Source organism: Sminthopsis crassicaudata, chromosome 2 (assembly GCF_048593235.1).
Source record: "Sminthopsis crassicaudata isolate SCR6 chromosome 2, ASM4859323v1, whole genome shotgun sequence".
NCBI lineage: Eukaryota > Metazoa > Chordata > Mammalia > Dasyuromorphia > Dasyuridae > Sminthopsis > Sminthopsis crassicaudata.
In genome coordinates, this window is record NC_133618.1 from 509,529,897 (window position 1) to 509,548,984 (window position 19,088).

At 34.7% G+C, this 19,088-nt stretch overlaps 1 protein-coding gene across 1 annotated transcript in view; it reads left to right on the forward strand.

Moving 5' to 3' along the window:
* Positions 1-19,088, forward strand: part of NACC2 (NACC family member 2) — a 159,303-nt gene that overhangs the window by 16,578 nt on the left and 123,637 nt on the right. The window contains exon 2 of the mRNA XM_074294113.1: positions 6-125. The gene's annotated coding sequence lies outside the window, so the exon portion shown is untranslated. The remainder of the gene's footprint in view (positions 1-5; positions 126-19,088) is intronic.

Genomic DNA, 19,088 nt, shown 5'->3' on the forward strand with positions numbered 1-19,088 from the left:
GGCAGAATCAGTTGGACTACTTCAGAGAACCCCAGATTTCCACAGAAGTTACTTGAAGAAATGCTAGATTTATATTCACTCTGTTCACAAACTTGTATTAAGGACCTCCTGTACATGTCATGTAGGTAAGTCTGTATCAAAACAGGATAATTTCTAATTTGATTCCTTTGGACAAATGCTCATTCATTGCCTCTTGTTGTCTGGAATTTGACCAAATTTCTTGGCTTGTGTTTGTAATCTAATGAATGTAGTATTCATTAAAGCTAAATTGTTTTGCTCAATTAGAAATCAAAAAGGTTAAAATTCCAAGGCATTGAAGATGAAGATTAACATGAGTTCAAATCAATCCCATTTTGTTTGAGCCTTGAAATGGAATGCTGCCATTTGGGGCCCTGGATATCAAACTAGAAGCATCTCATTTCTCCTATGTCATATTGATTAGAACTATACTAGTTATAATTCTTTATTATTCTCAGAAGTTTACCCTATTATTGTCTATAACTGTATTTTCCACAAAAAGCACATATTCCTGTCATATATTCAAGAATCTTTGTTTGAGCCTTGAAATGGAATGCTGCCATTTGGGGCCCTGGATATCAAACTAGAAGCATCTCATTTCTCCTATGTCATATTGATTAGAACTATACTAGTTATAATTCTTTATTATTCTCAGAAGTTTACCCTATTATTGTCTATAACTGTATTTTCCACAAAAAGCACATATTCCTGTCATATATTCAAGAATCAAGTCCTAAATCAAGTCCTACCCCTCAATTCGGCTTTCCCAGTCAGACTTCCATACTTCTTACTGATTTCCCTCTCTTCTAAATTCCTACAATACTTAGACTTAACTACATAGATTTTCCCCTTTGTTTCATGGGTTGCCAGAGCCAGTGAATTTCTCATTAAGGGCTCGCTTTGATGGTAAAAAGTCTCTCCAGGCTTCCAGTCTACTCTTCAGAAAGCAGGCTACAACTACATAAAACCATCTTCAAACTTTTTATCATTGTAGAACCAACTGGAGCATATTCTCTAACTGGTATAACCTCCTAGAACCCAGGACCATCATCACACAAGGTATCTCAGTAGGGTATTGTGGATGTTCACATCATTCTCCATTTTGCTTGTATGTCTAATTTTCCTGAATGGACTACTAGCTCCTCCTGGATTTGAGATCATGCATCCTCTTGCTCTTGAATTCCCTGCATTCCTTTCACAGGTTAGATGATGGTATCAAAGTTTTCACTATTTATTTAGTGATGGACAAGAATTTCATAACATAAATCTGACAGAAGTTGGCTAAATCTCCACAAGGACCAAGCAACTAATTTAAGACTAAACAAAAAATACTTTAGATTTTTAGATGGCTTTGTTTGGCTGACAGCAGCTTGAATCATCTGAATAATAACTTACTTTCAGTTTCATTCATTTTGCCAGTCTAACAACAGAAACAGAAGTTCTTCCTCCTCTAACATAAGCCAACAATCTGTAATAAGTAATGGTAGTCCTACCTAGCTCTTTGCCTTACTTACCTCCCTCTGAAACATTTTAAAAACAGGAGCATCTCTTCCAAGGTTCCTCACATTCAGAAGTTTTTCCATAATGGCATTTTATGCTTCCATTGGGCATAAAACTAGAAAGCAAAAGACAATATCCATCACTTTTCCAAAGACTGCCATTGAAGGGAATGAATATTATCAGAACTTGTGCAAGGAATATTGATTTTTCTAATTTTGGCAATAGACCAAGTCCCAAACACTGTTTTAGTGAATCCAGTGAAGATTCTCCACCTGAAAAAATGTTAGTAAGGGGTAGTAAAACATTGTGAAATTATTTCCTTTGCTTCAGTAAACTACTTACTCTACAGAAGATAAAAGTTTGCTTCCCTGGAGAGAATGTAAATGCAAAGTATTTGATCAAGTACTTCTTTCAGTCCTCTAGTAGTTTTTCTACTGTAAAGGATAGATTTTTTTTAAAAGAAAAAAAAAGTAACAAAATCTTTTTTGATCTTCAAACAGTTTATCAACATTATTGGGAAACTTTGGGTATTAGGGGTTTTCCTTGTTTTTTTTCCCATCTATCTAACACTGTCCAGCAGTAAATAAGCATATTTTCTTCAGGCTCAGAGCACTTTTCAAATATCACATGATAAGTAAGAAATGTTCCCTTCCATCATAAAGCAATTTAAAAATGACAAGGGATGCATTTTAAAAACTGTGGGCAGAAAGCTATTCTTACCTTCCTGGCTCCCTCCCTAAGATTTGGGAAGTGAATTACCCCCATGCCAGACCATTTAAAAGTTTGACCTGCTTGGCCAGAGACTCTATAGAGAATGTATTTACCTTGCTTCCCCTTGCTCAGTTTGAAAAGTGTTGAGCATTAATGAAATCCCTTCATCCTGAGCTGTTAGGAAACATTAAATAGTGATTTCAAAAACATTGTTCCATCCCTTCGGCCCTACTCTACCCTGCACAGGGATGTTGTGAGGGCAAATGAAATAATATGTGAAAATGTATTGATGCTATTGGGAAGCACATCACTGAACACATCTGCTGTATTATTACCATCCCTAAGCAGTTCCAAAAAACAAAATAAAATTCAAGTATAGAAAAGCTAAAAAATGAAATGAAAGACCATGATGTTCTAAGATAGCATGGAATAATGGAAGGAGGACTGGAATTGGACTCTTGAGACTAAAGTCCAGATCCTAGCCCTGGCATTTACTGGTTGTGCTACCCTGCCTCAGTTAGTTTATCTTATTCTCTCTATTTTCTCATAGGTTAAATGGACACAGTAATACTTAGAACACCTAACTTGGAGCTGTTTTATGAAAAAAAAATGCATCATGACCTTTAAATAGGATACAAATATTCTATATACAGCAAGCATTTAATATGTTGAATTGAATTCTAAAATAGAAATCACAAAGTGCTGGAAGTGACTCTCAAAATCATTCAATGTCCTGATTTTACAGATGAAAATGAGGTGCCAAGGGGCCACGTGACTAATCATGGGTCACACAGAGAACTAACATATCTATTATTCATACAATTTATATCCAGATAATTGTAGCTGCCCTTAATTGTTAACCATTTGGATTCTGATTTTCAAGACTCTTCACCATTTAGCCCCAATCTACCTGTAGCCTTATTTCATAGTATTCTCCTGCCCAAAGTCTTAAATTTCAGCCTAATTATATGACTTTCAGTCTTCTTTTTTTTTGCTTTCCTTCTGTTATCTCTGTAATTTTGCCCACACCCTTCACCACCTCAGGAATAGATTTTCTAGTCCATTTCCATACTGTGTCCTTCCTGACACAGATTAGATAATATCCATTCTAGGAAGCCTTCCGCCCTGCCTCAAGGAGAAAATGGCCTCTTCCCTCCTCAGATTCAGGACCTTTCTTAGAGGAAACTTCCCTTTGCACTTACCTTCTTCTCTCCATTATCACAATTATTGCATACTTGTCCTTCCTTCCATTGGTCTGTTAGCTTTTTGAGAGCATGATTTTATCTTTTTATTCTTTTATCTTGTTGCTCAGTCCTTTCTGACTTTTAGTGATCCCATTGTCTTATTCATGGGGCTTTCTTGGCAAAGAAACCATGTCCCCATTTTATAGATGAGAAACTGAGGCAATTAGAGGTTATATGATTCGCCCAAGGTCACTCAGCTAGTAAATATCTGAGACTGGATTTAAACTCAGCTCTTCCTGATTCCAGGCCCATGGTCTATTCACTACGTCATCTAGCTATTTGTTGAATTAATTTGGCCCCTTTCATGTTTGTATTTCCAAGCATTGTCAAGTAATTGTTAAGTACCTTCCTTGTGTGCTGGCCCATTCTAGGCCCTGGGAATAAAAAAGAAACAAAAAGCATAATCTTTTATAAAGTTAATGGAAATAAAGGGAACCCAAACAACTAAAGAATTAAATTAATATATTGCAGAATAGGCAAAACTAATATTATCTTTCCCATTTTACAGATTATGAAATTGAATCTGAGGTTTAAGTGTTCATTTGTAATTGCACAGTTAGTATATCAATGCAACATTACTTTTTTTCAATATGACAATTAAAACTAGATTTTACTAAAGTGTCAAATTTTTTTAAAAAGAAGGAAATAAGTAGTACTGAACAGAGGCATTATAAAGTTTAGAGAAGAGTTGATGTATTCAGGAGGGCTTCATGGAGAAGGAGAACTTAGAACTAAGTCTTGAAAGATAAATTGAATAAGTGAGGGAGTACTTACAGAAAAGAGGAAAGAACATGAAATTTCTTGGTTAACAATTTCATTTGTACGGCTTCTCCTGAAATATATTCAGATGCTTAAGGAATTGAGCTCTTGGCAAGTCTGGAAGATGAATTCAAAATCATTTCAAAAATTAAATTTAAACAAAAAAATAAAATTGAACAAAAATTTAAAATGAGAATCCAGAAATCCAATGTCTCAGATTTAGTTGAAAAGATATAGAAATCCTTTAAAAAAATTGGCTTTCTGTCCATAAACTAATAAAGCAGAATGTCTTTCCCCTTTCAGAAGAACTCTCACAAACTGATAAAATCCCAGAAATTGAATTGACCTAAGAGGTCATTCATTCCCACCCATACCTAGCAGGGATCCCATCCTTGACATCTCTGGCATGGGTATTGATATTAGCCTCTATGAGGTCTAGAAGAACAAAGAAAGCTATTTTCTTCTAAGCAGGCCAATGGCAGGAGTATTCTGTTTACGAACAAAATCTAACATCTCAAAGACTCAGCAGGGGAAATGTTTAGAAAAGATGGACAAATAAAAGACCTAACTTGTATGATTAGCTGATGTTGGGATCTGTTGTAGGGACTAAAGGGACTTCTGAGGAGGATCAAAAAAGCTAGTCAATGCTGAAAGCAATAGTTCTTTTTGTTTAGGTTGCTTATTTGAGGTGACCCAAAAGAAAAGTCCACATGGTTTAACTGGTGAAACTGAATAGAGTAAGAAGCAGGGGCAACAGGAAAAGAATACTAGGGCAGCTAAATGAGCCTTTTCATACTGACATCTTCAATGTAGAGTAGCCTACCAACCCCCTCATACTGGGACTGGGACAAACACCCCAACCTCCAAAAGGAATTGAGAAGGGGCAGAGAAGGGATATAAGCTGAGGTGTTACAAGGAAGCATTTGACAAGATTCTTCAGACCATTGAGGGAAGAAAGAGTCTGCACCCAAGACTTGGTATATGACCTCAGTAAGCTCTTGGTGGGATTTGTTGGGCCATAATTCATAACTTACTTGAGCAGGTTTACATGGCAACTTGCTTACTTGGAGGAAGAGGGTCATGTCAGCTCTAGAAACAGAGTAGTTTTACAGAGAGGGAACAAGTCCATTCTGTTAAAGCTTATGGATTTCTTACCTCTTAGTTTAAAAGGCACAGAGAAGCACCAAGTGGGTATAAATTGGAAGTTTTTATCCTAAAAGCTTCCAAACAAGGAAACAACAAAGGGAACCTGGCAGGAGGAGAGAACCTTGTTTTAAAAAAATAAATAAATAAAACAGCCTTCTATGCAGAGAAAAACTAGGCTAGAAAAATTCAAGGTCTGGATACAACATCTGGATGTTATTCCAGTGGTTCTCCATTTTGCCATTGCAAGGACTAGAAACTCCTGGCCAAGGGACTTTGCTGTCATTGGTGGCTGTAATTGGGATTTAAATCTCAAAACCCAGTGGTACCCAACACTTAAAGACAGGAAAAAATTGAACTCATAGTTTGTCCAAGATAGTCCTTATTGCTTCTATTTTATGCCAGAGACTGTCCCAGATAAGTGGATAGAAAATACAATAAATGAAACAGTTTCTAGTCACAGTGTCCCCTTACATTCTTTCCCCCTGTTTGTTATTGTATGTATTTAAAACTTAAATGCAAAATAAGAAAAAAATAGAAAAAGGAAAAAAAAAACATTGTCAGTCATATGCTCAGAACATGAGTGAGGGGTTCAAAATATGTTAAAATACGGGGCAGCTAGGTGGTGCAGTGGATAGAGCACCAGCTTTGAATTCAGGAGGACCTGAGTTCAAATTTGTTCTCAGATACTTAACACTTCCTAGCTGTGTGACCCTGGGCAAGTCACTTAACCCCAGCCTCAGGGGGTGGAAAATAGAGATAAAATCAAAATATGTAAAAATAAATTTCCATTTCAAAAAAGCATATATAATAATAAAAGATATTGTATTCATGACTGTCTATCTTTTCTTTGTTTTCTTGTAGGTTTTCTTTTGTTCTCTGCTGTGTGTTTTTTACTTTATTCTTATTTTCTCCTTTCTTCCCCTCTACCTTTCCCAAGTAAACTAGAGTTAAACATGGATTTATTCATCTGTACATATACACATATACATACACATGCATGTAGATAGATATATATACACACACACCCCTCACACATATGCATATGTCTATACATACACACACATATATATACTCACATATATAAAGATATTGAATCTTTAAGTTTGAGATCAATGATTACTAGCCCTACTATTTTTTCTAATAAATTCTGCTCCTGATTATTGTTATTGTTTTTGCACATATTTCTGATTTCCTATCCCTGGTTCCCTTATATTCTAATATAGAATAAATATAAAGAGGATAAATAAAAATAAATATAAATTAAAAGCAAGGTATGTGCCAAAGTCAAAAGTAGTTTAGAGAAATAAAAGTACTTTACTTTGTAAATTGTTTAGTATAGTGCCTGATACATGTGGTAGTTTCTTAACAAATGGTTTTGTTTTTGTTTTGTTTTTAAACTTTGAAAGAGATGGCACTTGTAGTTGAGGGGTTCAGGAGACAGTTCATCTAGAATATGGTGCTTGGCCTGCAACTTGAAGGAAAAATGGCTTCTCTGAAATAGAGGTGAAGGACTGCTTTACACAATGGAGATTGGAGTTACAATACATGAGTACAGTTACATAGGATTCCATGGAGTACAGTGAGGAACAGAGAGAAGGCCAATTTGGCTGATTCACAGAGTACTAGAAGAAAAGTGATGAATAATGAGACTAAAAAGATGGATTGGGGAAAGTTGTACAGTCAAACCTAGAGAGTTTTAAAATTATTATTTTAAGCTTACTTTAAAAAAAAATTTTTGTGTTCCAAATTCTGTTCCTCCTTTCAGCCCCAAACCCACCCATTTAGAAGGTAATTAATATGATGCTCATTTGTTGTTGTAGATGTTTCAGGCATTTCCAACACTCTGTGACCCTATATGGGGTTTTCTTGGCAAAAATACAGGAGGGATTTGTCATTTCCTTCTCCACCTCATTTTACAGATGAGAAAACTGAGACAAACAGACTTGTCATACAACTAGTCAATGTCTGAAGCTAGATTTGAACCTGGGAAAATGTATCTTTCTGACTCTGGGCTCAACATTATATCTACTGTGCCACCTAGCTGTCCTAGGATAACTATTAGCCATGGGGAATTTCTAATGAACTTTAAAATATAATATTTTTTAAGGATTAAAAAAAAAAAACTTTCCCCAAACACTTTCAGCCATCTCACTTTTATAACACATCTGGAAAGAAGATAGAGAAAACCTTTAACTAGCAATTTTTTCAGCTCTGGCAAAAACAGGTGGATTTTGGGAATGGTAATCTGATCACAGGTGCTATCTGTTGGGATAGGGAGGATTTTTTATGAAATCAGCCTGCTCATCATTTCTTATAGAACAATAATATTCCACTACATTCATATAATATAACTCTAGAGACTCCTGCCTGAACACCATAGAGGTTATGGAGAAAGAAAGGTTCCCTGAGATAGGTAACATGTCAGTGTTATGATATGTGTGGGCGGGTTGCCCAGAGCTGGCCTGCAGAGGACTGGATAGCATAAAGAGGACAGTCTCTGCATTGTGCTGGGGAAGAATCATAACAGATGTTAACACCCTGGGGAAAAGCCCCAGTTATTTCAACATCCTTACAGCACTATAAGAGGAAAGATTATAATCCCTATTTTAAGGTCAAGAGATTGCTCAAAGTTACCAGAGAATGTTTAATGTGATAGTTATAACTAGAGAGATAATCAAGCAGCTGTTATGTATAAAGCACCTATTATGTGTCCTGAGTTTTAGGTATGCAAAAACAAAATCCAGATAGTTTCTGCTCACAAAGAATTTATATATTGTTAGGGGAAATGACATGCACATATGTAAATGGGCTAATGATAGTGACTAAATATGTGATGCCATAGATAAAAGGAATTCCTGGATGAAGAAACTCTACCACTGAAAGTTCTTGTTCTTTAACTGAAAGTTTTAAGAGTGTTTCCCAGGGCCCTGAGAAGTAAATAATTTGTTCAACATCAGACAGTGGATTAATATCATCAAAAGCATAATTTTTTTAACTCATTTTTTCAACTCTGAGGCAAGCTCCTCTATGCATTACTTCATGGTACCTCCATGTATATGAATGCACATTTTGTACATCTATGTTGTCTGCATTATCAGTAGTGTCTGATTCTTTCACTTCGTGTATTTGTCTATGGATTACTTTTTTTGGTAAAGTGGTTTGCTGTAGTAGTTTGACATTTCTTTCTCCATTGGATCCCCATTTTACACATGAGGAACTGACACCTCTCAGATTGTCTAAGATGACAGGAAAAAATAATGATGACTGTTGGAGGGGATGTGAGAAAATTGGGATACTAATACATTGTTGGTGGAGTTGTGAACTGATTCAACCATTCTGAAGAGTAGTTTGCAACTGTGCCCAAAAGACTATCCAACTGTTTATACCCTTTGATCCAGCAGTATTTCTACTGGGCTTGTATCCCAAAGAGATCATATAAGAGGGAAAGGGACCCACATGTGCAAAACTGTTTGTAGCAGCCCTTTTTATAGTGATAAAGAACTGGAAACTGAGTGGATGCCCATGAGTTGGGCATTAGCTAAATAAATTATGTAGATGAATATAATAGAATATTATTGTTCTATAAGAAGCTATCATCAGGATGGTTTCAGAAAAGTCTGGAGAGACTTACATGAACTGATGGTAAGTAAAGTGAGTAGAATCAAGAGAACAAATACACAGCAACAACAAGATTATGTGATGATCAATTCTGAAGGATGTAGCTCTTTTCAACAATGAGATGATTCAGGCCAGTTCCAATGGTCTTGTGATGAAGAGAGCCATCAGCACTGAGAGAAAGGACTGTGGGGACTGAGTATGGCTCATAACATAGTATTTTCACCTTTTTTGTTGTTTGCTTGCTTTTTGTTTTCCTTCTCATTTTTTCCTTTTTGATCTGATTTTTCTTGTGCAACATGATGTTTGTGGAAATATGTATAGAATTACACTTGTTTAACATATATTTGATTATTTGTTGTCTAGGGGAAGAGGTGAGGAGAAGGAAGGGAAAAAATTTAAAATGCAAGGTTTTGTAAGGGTGAATGTTGAAAATTATCCATGTATACATTTTGAAAATAGAAAGCTTTAATTAAAAAAAAATAGGCAAATGAGGCAAATAGGGGTTAAGTGACTTGCCCAGGATCAGTACAACTAACTAGTAAGTATCTAAGACTGAATTTGAAGTCAGATCTTCCCGATTCCAGGCCCAGTGCTCTATCTGCTGTGTCACCTAGCTGTTCCAATTATACACATATAAATGTACATAAAATGCATAAAATAGAAATACAATGTATTTTGGGAGTGAAAAGCACTAATATCTGAGAGGATCAGAAATAGCTTTAAGTGCCAAGTGGTAAACTTTTGAGGGAAACTAGAAATTCCAAGAGGAAGAGTTGAAGAGGGAGAACATTCTGAAAATATAGCAAGTACAAAGACTTGGCTAGATATCAGAGATGGAATGTCATGTTTGAGAAACAGTAAGAAAGCTATTTGGTCTGGACTAGAGAATATAAAGAGGAGTTATCTAGAATAAGGCCGGAAATTTAGGAAGGAGACAGTTTACAAAGGGCATTAAATACTCAACAGAGAGTTTGTACTTAATTTTAAAGATAATAGGGAGCCATTGGAGATTACTGGAATATTGAATATAGAATGATTCCTATGCTTTAGAAAAGTCATTTGGCAGCTATGTGTCAGATGGTTTGGAGAGGAAAAGACTTGATCCACATTTAGTCTCCATAGTTCTCTCTCTGGATACAGATGGCTCTTCCCATCACAAGTCTATTAGAGGATTTAACATAATATTTTAATATGTTTAACATATATTGGATTGCTTGCCATCTAGGGGAGGAGGTGGGGAGAATGAGGAGAAAATCTGAAACACAAAACTATGCAAGAGTCAATGCTGTCAAATTATCCATGTATAGGTTTTGAAAATAAAAAGCTTTATTTAAAAAAAAAAAAAAAAAAAAAAAGAGAATTAGAGAATAAATTAAAAAAAAACAAACCCAAGGATATTGGAATTGCCTTGAATCACTGCATTGTTGAGAAGAGCTAAGTCCATCACAGTTGATCATCACATTATCTTTTAACTATGTACAATGTTCTCTTGGCTCTGTTCACTTCTCTCAGCATTAGTTCATTTAAGTCTTTCCAGGTTTTTATGAAATCAGCCTGCTCATCATTTCTTGTAGAACAATAATATTCCACTACATTCATATAATATAACTTATTCAGCCATCTTCCAATTGATGGGCATCCACACAGTTTCTAATTCCTTGCCACTACAAGAACTGCTACAAATAATTTGCTGGTCAGACATTTGTTTCATTGCTCTCATACTGTTTTACTTGGAACAAGTTGGGAGCTTACAATACAGTTTAAATATAAAGAGAAATTGCTTAAAAAGAATTTTATTATGTTTAAGAAATATGTGATGAGTGTTTTACTTGTTTTTCAAATAATAAAAATGAATATAACTTTGTCCCTAAGTAGAGGACATTTCTCATGAAGTCTATATAGACTATTATTATATCTTGCCCTGTGGGGAAACGTCTTAATGGTTAGAGCATAGTGCCAATGAAGTCACACTCACAGATTCAAAGTCCTTTGTTTGACTGTTTTGTACATTCCTGATCATTGGTGACAAGAGAGAATAGGTATGAGAGTATGGATGACTTACTGCAATCTATCCCCTCTAATGGAGACATATCTCAAAAGGCAATTCCTAATAATAGTGGATCAAGAGCATCCTCTTAAAAGGTAGCATGGCACTTCTCATGAATACGCAAGTGCCTGTAATTCATGTTATTTGTCAGCTAAGGGAATTTCTCAGTTGCTATTGTCTTAAAACAACACTTAGGAACTAGAAAGCATGATTTCTCATCCCTTTCCCTACTTCCACTTCACTTTTGATTGGTAGGGAATAGAGCTGTTAATTTCAGAATCCCAGAATCTCCGAGTTGTCAGGAACGCTTTTTCAAACTTCCCTATTACTGTTGATAACATCACCATCCTTTGAAAACTTAGCATTATCCTCAATTCCTCACTCAAACTATATCAGATCATTTGCCAGTTATTGTTGTTTCTTTCTGAGTAACAACTTTCATACATGTCCCCTTCTTTCTTCTTACATAGCTACCTTTCTAGCTAAGTCTTTGATTTTTCACCTGGACAATTATAATAGAAATGATATCCCTTCATCAAGTTTCTCCCTACTCCAACTGATCTTCCATATAATTTTCAGTTATTTTCTTAAAGGGAAGATGTTATCATGTCACTTCAGTGGCTAAATATTACTAACTTTTCTGTTGGGCATTTAAAACTCTTCACAATCTGGCCCCTTTCTATCTTTCCAGTCTTCTTACTCTCTATAGTTTATGGTCAAGTCATAGTGACCAAAAGTGGCATGTGAATTACTTGTGACAGGCAATCATTTTGGGATAATTTAATTTTGAGACAGCTAGGGTCATTTGCATATGCTTATCTTAACATTAGACTGATTCAAAATGTCTGACCTGGACCAGATCAAACTGAATTGAGCTGATTTCCCTTTGTTTAGTTCTGTGTCAATTAAGTGTTAGATTTCATGTTATAGACATATTTCTTTGTTTTTTTTATTGTAATTTTAATTATGTGGGTTTTAAGAATATATAATTATTCAAAGAAAGTGAGCAAAATTGTTCCTTTAAAGAGCACACCACAATGTCTATTAGAGATGTTGGTGTGGAGAGGTCAAGGGTTTCAAGGATCCTTCAGGCCCTCAATGAAATAAGATCTATCATACTGAAAGATAAAGGGAATAGTCAAAAAAAAATATTTTTAAGGAAAAATAAAGAAAATGAGAAAAAATGCCAAAAAGTTTCAAACTATTGCTACAAAAAAATCTCAATCCTCAGAAATCAAAGAAATCTTTAGAAGGACCTAGCAAGAGGGAGAAGGGAATTGTTATTGATTCTTTTACTGTGTAGTCCATTATTTTTGAAGATATAAGAAGAGGGAGAAGGCTGATTTTTAAGATGCTGCTGACCAATGCTTTGAATTTTAAATTTATTTTAATTGCATTTAATTTAAATGCAAGACAACACAAAGATTGGAGTAATGAATATTGGAAGAAAGTAATTTTTGATGATGAAACTCAATTTTTCGATGAATTAAAAAACATGGTCTATGGAAGTTCAGTTGAGTTTATGAAATCTTGGCATCTTTATCAAACTGTATAATGTCCATTAAAAACACTGAGGGGAAGAGTTTTTTGTTTGCTTAACTTCTAATAGGTCTGAAAGTTGTCTCCATTGAGGGAGTGATGAACATTGATAAATATATTCACATATGAAAAAGTAAAGTTTTTCTGGAATTATAGAAATTCTGAAATGGAGATGGGACATGGCTATATAAGCTTATACAATGCCATGCATGAGGAAAAGTGAAGAAATTTATCCACAAGAGGGAGATAAGCATGCCTTAATGGTTTGAAAACTCATATTATGTAAATTTCATTGAAAATCTTTGTATTATAATCAGGGTTAGATTTAGAAAATGGTCTATCTATAAAAGAATATTTAATATTCAATGTGATGTGCTTTCATGATTAATTAAAATTGGGTGAAAATATTATGAATTCAATATCAAATCAAGTGAAACAAGAGATTGCCACAAGATGAGGGCATATTGAATGAACATTGAAAGTTTTTTTTTTTTTTAAGTTATAAGATTTATTATATAAGCCAATAAATTTAATTATTTCACTTAATGCCAGTTAATTTGTTTTTTAAAAATATTTTATTTAAATCATCAAAAATCTACTTTCTTATCCTTCCAAATTATCTTCCCCATTTAGAACAAAAGAAAAATAAAACCTATTACAAGTATTTGTAATGTGGCTATCTCCATTTGATTTGAAGGGAGACAAGAATAATTATATAGAATCTCCTCTATTAAACCTTTCTCAAGGGAGATATTCAATTCCTGCCAAAAGAGAAGGTTTGGGCCAGAGTTTGGTCAGTCTGTTCTCAGAGAGGGAGGAGGTAACTACCAGGCAAGAATTATATCTATCAGCTCCCTTAAAAACTCTTAGTCAAGAGAAAGTACTAAAGTTCAAACTAAATCTTTACCACTATTTATTAATGGGGAAAGTAGGTTCGAATTTATATATCCTAGGTTTGACCTTCTTCCCTCCAAATATTAAGTTCACAATGAACACACACATAATATATATCAAACAACACAGATTGAAGAAAAGATCGGCTATTTCAGTCTCTCTTAAGGCCCTTGAAGGAAGAAAGATTCTGGAAAGGAGTCAATATCTAAGGAGTAGGAAGTTTTCGATCATAATCCTACACTCAAGCTTGCTAAATTAGAGGGAATTTTCCTTTTTGTGAGATTTAGAGGTACCTCTTGGTCCCCAAATCTATTAGAAAACTCATTTTCTTTATCTCTTTGATCCAGAAGCCAGAAAAAAAATCACTGTTCTCTTTCCTCTCTTGCTATTGCCAACTCTAGCTCGCTCTTAATATAGGCACCGGGTATTGCTTTTCACCATCTAAGAGATAGTCCCACGCTGGTGCTCAGGTTACACATGTATAGCAATTAAAGCATATTTCCACATTGGCATTGTTTTAAAAAATTTGTGTCACTCATTCTACTTTCTGGTTCTTGTCTATGAAGAGATAAGTAGCTTGTTTCATTATTGGACCTTTAGAATCTTGATTGGTCACTACATTGATGAGTTTAAGTCTTTCACAATTGTTTGTCTTTATCTTATTTTTGTTATTGTGCAGTTCTACTCACTATGCATCCAAGTAAATCTCAGACTTCTCTAAAACTTTCTCCTTCATAATTTTTTATCAAAATATTTATATTTTGTTTATATCATATATAAACATTTATATTTATATATAAATTTATATTATATATAAAATACATTTTCCAATTTATTGGCATCTGTTCAGAGTCCCCTAATTTGCTACCTCAAAAAGAACTATAAATATTTTTGTGCATTCTTAAAAGTTTTTTGTTGTTGTTGTTTAAGACTAATCCTTCCTTTAATCTTTTTTATTCTTTAGTCATTTTTCAGTTATTTTAAACTCTTTGTGATCACCTTTGTGGTATTCTTGGCAGAGATGCTGGAGTAGTTTTGCTATTTCTTTCTCTAACTCATTTTACAGATTAGGAAATTGAGGCAAGCAGGGTAAAGTGTTAAGTGACTTGGTCAGTCAAATAGCTTTTCAGTGTCAAGGCTGTATTTGAATGTACAAATTCTAGGCCTTCTGTTCCCCTTTAATCTGCTCTGCCTCCTTCCCTAATTTCTTCTCTTCTCTTTTCCTTTTTCCCTCCAGTTTCCCTGTTTAGTGAAATGTATTTTTCACCTAGTTGTGTGCCTTCTTCTTTCTTTTGACTAGTTCAGATGAAAATGAGGTTCACCACAGCTGTTTGTACCACCTCTTTGTGTTTTGTGTAGTTGTTTACTTACATAATCTCAGATGATTTTCTCTAATCTTACCCTTCTTCTTCCTCTTCTCAGAGTATTCTTCTTTGTCTGTCTTTCTATTATACTGTTAAGGTCCTCAAGATATTAATTTATTTGAGTTAATTTACACATGTTGTACTTACTTTTCCTTACATATGATATCCATCTCTCACCTCTGAGCTTTTTCATTGTTGTTCAGTCATTTCAATTATGTCTGACTCTTTATGACTCCATTTGGGTCACCCCAATTGGGGTTTTCTTGGCAGAGACATTGGAGTGGTTTCATCTCCATCTTTCTTCTCCAGCTTATTTTACAGATGTGGAAACTGAGACAAGCAGGGTCAAGTGTCTTTCCCAGGGTTACACAGTTTGTCATGTCCAAGGCCAGATTTGTATTCAGAAAGAGTCCAGGCCAGGCCCTCTATCCACTCTATCACCTAGCTTGTGCATTAGCTGTCCCTCATTACAGAAATGTTCTTCCTATTCATCTCTAACTCTTACCATTCCTCTTTTCCTTCAAGACTCTTCTCAAATTCCACCTTTGGCAGGGGCCCCTTTCCAAGTTTCCCAGTCACTACTACCTTCTTCTCTAAGGCTATCTTCCATCTACTGTGGATTTACCTGGTATATCTATTTATGCAAATATCTCTCCTACATTGGAATTTAAATTCTTGAAGTACTGGGATCATGCTTGTTTCTTTGTATTCCTAGAGCTCATTGATGGACCTTGCACTTTGTAATTGCTTAATACAACTTTGTGATTGATTAATGGATTCAATAGTACATGAATCAGTACTTAGAAAGAAATACTTTTATTAACATTCGGTACATCCAGTTTCCCCTGGAGGGCATCCAATGATGGGAAACATACTACTTCTTGAGATAACCAATTCTACTCTAGGTGTGACCTTGGATGTGTCACCTAACCTGCCAGAACCTCAGTTTCCTCATCTGCAAAATAAGGGGTTTGAACTAGATGACTTCTGAGATCCCTTCATGCTTTAGGTCTATGATCTTATGACAGCTTTAATTGCCAAGAAATTTTTCCTCACATGAAACCACTAGCTGCCTTTCCACAACTTTAATTAACTGCTCCTAGATTCTGCTTTCTGGGGGCAAACAAAACAAAACTATTACTTGTTATAGAATTAATGGTAACTGGTATATATAAAGCATGTTTAAGTTTTAAAAGATACTTGACATTATTTAATTTAATCCTGACAATGACCTTAAAAATAAAATTTTCAAACTGGCTAACTGAAGCTCAGAGAGCTTCTACTGACTCTCATGGTTCAATGTGGCTATACTCATACAACTGAGTCTCTTCTGATTATAAATCCATCACTTTTTGAAAATCTTCATTATTAACATCTTCTCCATCACTTTTTAAAAGTCTAGCTAAAAAAAAAAACAACAAAAAAACCTCACAATTGAGTTCTGATTTATATAGCATTTACTGATTTCCAAGTTATGCTCTTACTGAAAATTTATTTATTAAAAAAAATGTTCTCAATAGTATTTTATTTTTCCAAATACATGTAAATGTAGTTTTCACCATTCACCTTTGTAAGATTTTGTGGTCCAAATTTTTTTCTCTTTCCCACCTTTACAGCAAGCAATCTGATTTAGATTATACAAAACATGTTTCCATATGTCCATAACAATCAGACCAAAAGGGAAAAAACCATGAGAAAGAAAAAACAAAGGTAAATATACTATGCATCACTTTCTTTCCATTATATTGCCCTGATTCTTTATGTGTATATATATATATATATATATATATATATATATATATATATATATATATATATATATATATATACGTAAAATTGAACCTATGATGTTATTGGTGTAGGGGAGGACTTCTTTTCCCCTTAGAAATTTTTATGCAACCGGGAATATACAAATCAAACTTTGTTTTTTTTTTATCCAAATTAAAGGACAAAGATTCTATTAGGTTGCCAAGAGGAGACTAAATCCATAAGGGCCTTTTGCAAGGAAAAGGGGTTTTAGCAAATCAAGAGGCCAAAGACAAGGAGAAAGAGGCCATTAAGGCATGGCTTGTGAGAGATTACACTATTTACAAGCTGGCTAATTCTAAAAAGGTACAAATCAAACATTTACTGATAATCATAATTTTGCAACCTCTACATTCAGTTTTGAGACCCCCATATAAGATCATGACCCACAAATTAAGAAGATGGGATATAGGGGACTCTAAGTGAGAAAACTACCACCATATTCAAATCAAGGTCTCTCCCTACTCCAATTTCAGTACTTTTTCTTTTATATCATGCTTTCTCTTCCATATAAGAACTTTTCAAATAGTAGAAAACTTCAATGACATCCCCCTGCTAAATCCTCTTTCCTCAAGCTAAATATCTCTAGTTCTCTTAACAATCATTTCATGGAAGGGTCTCCAGGCCTTTCACTATCCTGGTTGCCTCTCTTTGAACTTGTTCTAATTTGTCAGTGTTCTTCCTAAAATAGACTGTTCAGGCCAAAGTACAGCAGGACTGTCTTCTGATTCCTCGTATACTTATTCTTTTAATGTAGCCTAAAAGCATGTTAGGGTTTTTCTGCTGCCACGTCCCACTATTGTCTCATATTGAGTTTTAAGTAATTTAAACTCTTAGATCTTAAGGAAAGGGGAAACAAAAAAACCCAAAAAACAGAAGCAAGACATCTTTTTGTGTTATCGCACTTTACAAAATCAAATTTCAAAATGTGCCTTCCTTGAACCAAGAGGAAATCCTGAAGGGAAAAAAAAAAAAAAAAAAAAAAAAAGGTTTATTGAGGGCAGCTACTGAATATGCCATCTTTCAGAAAATGTATTCTCTGAATTTTTTTTTTAATTTAAATGAGCTATTCTGAACTAATCTCTGCTTTGATCAAGGACACACTTATATAACAATGAGAATTGGTTAATTTAAGTCAAAAATATTTATTGTTCTTCTTTATTCCAGTAATCAATGAATCAACTAGTATTTAAGTTCCTACTCTATGCCAGGCACTGTGAGAAAAGAGATATAAAAAAATAACAGTCCCTGTCCTCAAGGAACTTGCATTCTAAGAGAGGAAACACCAATGTATAAATAAGCAGGTGTGTATATAAGATATGTATAGAGTAGATAGAAGGTAACTTTGGAAGGATAGGCAATAACAGCTGGAGAGGAGGATAACTAGAAAGGCCTCTTGCATTTGTATATTCTTGAAGGAAGCTAGGGATGGTGAGAGTCAGAGGTGACCAGGAGAAATCTTTCAGATATGGGAACTATCATCATAAAGGCACAGAGATGGGACCATAGAATGGGGTGAGTGACATACTGTTTAAAAAGACTAAAAAGAATAGGAAAATGTCAAATTTTGAGGATATTTAAATTCCCCAAAGAGGGATTTGTATTTGATACTGCAGGTAATAGGTAATCATTGGAATTTATTGAATTGGAAGGTATACTTTTTTTAGAAAAATTACTTTTTGATGCATTATGAGGTTTGTATTGGAGTAGGCAGAAACTTGGGGCAGGGAAACCATTCAGAAGGCTATTGTGCTATTCTATAAGAGAGGTGATGAAGGCCTGGATTACAGTGGTGGCTCTGTGAGTGAAAAAGAGATTGTCACAGAGGTGTTATAAAGAAATTATGTTAAGTGCTAAGGAGGGTTCAAAGATAAAGAAAATGTGATTGCCCACCCTCAGACAATTCACAAATAGAAGAGATATGATGTGTATACAAATATAATACAAAGTGGAATAAGGCAACTACATGAAAGTTGTACAAATATGTATAATGTATAATTCTTCAGGAGAAGAGATCACTTTTGTCCTAGGAAAATAGGGTGGATTTTGTAGAAGAGGTGGCTTTTGATTTGGGCCTTAGCTGATTAGGATTGTAACATGTGGACATAGAGGGCATAAGGATATCTTTCATGAAGTCAGGAAACAAGAAATATTAGAAAAATCATAAGGCATGGTTAGGGGTACAAACTGTGGTTTGGATTAGGGCTCAGTCTATGATTGAGATTAAAAGTAAATGCTTGAGGACAGAACTCACTTGAAGACTTTAACCTTGTGACTTTCATCTCATTGAGACAAGATTATATAGTGAAAGAGTGAAACATAATATTGTCAGAGAACTTGCATTCAAATCTTGTCACTATCTCTGAGATCTTGGGCAAGACATGTAAGTTCTCCAGGTCTCAGTTTCCTTATCTGCAAAATGAAGAGACTGAATTAAATGGC